The sequence below is a fragment of the Olea europaea genome, chromosome 15 (genome assembly GCF_002742605.1).
Source record: "Olea europaea var. sylvestris chromosome 15, O_europaea_v1, whole genome shotgun sequence".
Lineage (NCBI taxonomy): Eukaryota > Viridiplantae > Streptophyta > Magnoliopsida > Lamiales > Oleaceae > Olea > Olea europaea.
This window is the reverse complement of record NC_036251.1, coordinates 10,911,277-10,914,565: the sequence shown is the minus strand read 5'-3', so window position 1 is coordinate 10,914,565 and position 3,289 is coordinate 10,911,277.

The following is a 3,289-nucleotide window of genomic DNA, read 5'->3' as shown; positions in this document are numbered from 1 at the left end:
GGAAATTTTGGGTGCATCAAACACACCCTAAGTAAAACTCGAGGCAAATTGGTGGAATTGAAAGAAATGAATGAAAAATGGGCAAAACGAAAGAAATCTAACGTTTGAGGACCAAAGTGTAAATATTTAATACTTGATTCGGACTATAAATAATGAGTGAAGATAACATATGATCAATTGAATGCAATTTAAAGCCAAACGAATAAGATATAGTTGAAATATTTTCACAAATCAATTTTCTGCTGAAAAAGTTATGCTCCGAATTTTTTGTCTCAACTTAAAACTCATTTTTCGAATAGTTAACGTTTGAACTGGAGAAATTATATATTTTGTACCATTTGAGTTATCTTTACAATGTTGTTTGAATTGCCTCAATCGGATATTGAAAAAGAAAATTATGATCAACATATTGAAAGCTGCTTAGGTATATCGTGATTCAAATCGATGTGTGGTACATTGTTTTCACCAACCCGAGAGCCATTTTGGCTCAATGTTGCATGCGCGGGAGTTATGCATGTGCACATGCACGGGTTATTTTCGCAAATGAATTAGCGATTTCTTTTCATGATTCAAACTCTTTTTGAACCTAAATTAGACACGATTTTTGTCTCATTTTTTGGCTCTTATAAATTAAAAACAAGGGCTACACATGGGAACAACTCTCCCTTGACTCTCCATACACAATAGTATCATTAAATTCATTGAGAATAAGGGACCAATTACTATATTTTGATAGAGGTTATCAAGCCCCCAGTAAGGAATTGGAGCTCAATTACATCGAGATTTTGAATAATTCAATGTTGGACATAAAGATTAACATCTTTTGAATTATTTCATGATTCAGGTGATATTTTTCTTGTAATTTATATATTAATATGTTATGCTTTATTCCCTTTTTTGTATTGGATAAAGATGAACCCCATTTGTTTTTTATTTCTAATTCAAGACTTGTAGTTTAGTATTTCTTGATTAATTTTGCATATCCATTGCATTATTTAATTGGTTGACCACCAATTACATAATTCGTTGCTTATTATAGTGTTGGAAGACTCATAATAAATTTAGAACACATCAAAATTAACATATATGCAATAGATATTAGGAATAACATTTATCAGATGCGCAATCATATATATAATCTAAATTTTAATGCATTCTAATCATTCGAATTCCTGTTAGGAATAAATTCGTGTCATGATTGAGATAGATTTAATTTGTCTAAAAAAATTATATATATTATTACTTTATTGATTGTAAAGAATGCGTGAATCAAACTAGATTATAAGTCGCTAATTGAAATAGCTAGCAATAGGCGGATTCTAGATCCAACACAATCATTTATAATTTCATGAAAAACCAAACTTTTATTGTTTTTTTAGATTAATTTAGCAAATATCATATCAAAATCTCCATTTTGTTTTACATAATTCGTATTCCATGCTTAACTAATAAACTTGAATAGAAATTTATTCCTTGTAGAATGATACTATCAATTGACTAAATCTATTACTTGTCAACAATCCGCATGCTTGCGGTTTCGCTTGATCATATACTTATCCCACACATCTCTTGATTCAATCATGATTTATCCTAACCCTACCCCACATCTTCACAAAGATATTTTAAACTCTCTCTACTTTATCTACCAATGAAACTTTCTTTATTTACTATCCTCGCTCGCTCCCCCCCCCCCTACAGAGACAAAATACAACCTCTTTCTGTATATACATACAAACAAAAAGATACAAAATGAAGATAACCATATGTATTGAACCGTAGCTTTTCATCGGAGTCTACGAGGATGGATAATTTGATGAGACATAGATTTGAGGAGGATTTGAGGTAGAGTTGGTGAGGAGGTTGTGGGTTTAAGGTGGTGGCCGACTTGGATCGTATTGCTTGTGTGTTTTATGTTGGTTTTATGTTGTATGTGGAAAAATTCTGTTTAGCAGTAACTATTTGTGATCAGATCTGGGTATTCTATTATAGTTTGTGAGCGATCTGTGTTATATGTTACCAACTGTGATCAAGTTTGTCTTCATTATGATTGCTTATGACTAGATTAGTCTTTTACTATGACTGTATGTGACAAATATATCTGGTCATAAGCAGTCACAATGAAGACGAATTTGGTTACAACGGATCACAATTAACATAGACTTACAACCACGTTTATATATGTTGATGTGGTTTCAAACAATAATTCTTCATTACTATTTGACCAGAAAATATTTAGAATTTAGAAGAAATGTCTTGGTTTTGAAATTTTCAAATTCTAAACCACCGAATTATTAACTCACTCGAAGTTAGCCCTTGTAGATAGACGAAAATTGTAAAAATTGATGATGGCATTGTGGCTTACTCAATCGAAATTTGCTTTTGAAAAATTATACTCATCAAATTATAGTCAATTTCAACGATAATTTTGGAGCAATTTTAGATATAATGGAGATGTGAATGTTCCGATTTTCCAAATCTGTAGAGTAGGGGAGAGAAGGTGGGTGGGAGAAAAATTAGAAAAGAATATGTTATTCAAAAAGGATTACATGTTATATAATAGGATGTGATAGTAATGATTAAATTATCCTGATTTAGTGTGTGTATTACGATTTAACACCTGATTTGTGAAAACATTTTTTACAAATTTGATAAACTTGAAATTGTATTTTCAATTTATGATAATTACCTATTTTTTTTCTTTTTTAAAATGTCTCAATTTTTTGGATATCTATGTGATAACCCACGACAAATTAACATTCGTTTTTGCTTATTTAATATTGCATCTTGAGCTGATATGTGGTTTAGCTAAAATTCTAATTGTTAGCAGATTTTGATAAAAGTGAATAAAATATGTGATTAAAAATTTGATAGGAGTTGTGAATATCATAAAATCTATGATTAAAACTAATTTTTTACTTTGATTATCATTATTTTAAATAAATCAAACACTGGTTAAACATATTCAACAAGAGGGGCTCAATATAAGTGCTTGTTTGGTAGGGATTTTGTTAATTGATTTTTTGACTGTTAAAGGTAAGTGGGTTCTACCTGTGAGAGAAAAATTCAAAAATGACAGCTAAAATAGTGAAATAACGATAAAAAAATTGATGTTAATTGAATTAAAATCTCTACCAAATATGTTCTAAATAAATCCAACTAAAAACGAACCAAATATCATCTTTCACCACATCACGTTTATATAAACCATAACGTAAATTATTATATACATGTAATATAATCGTTAGATAATTGTCCAAATTATAGTGCCCTTAATTTTGCAAGCCACATG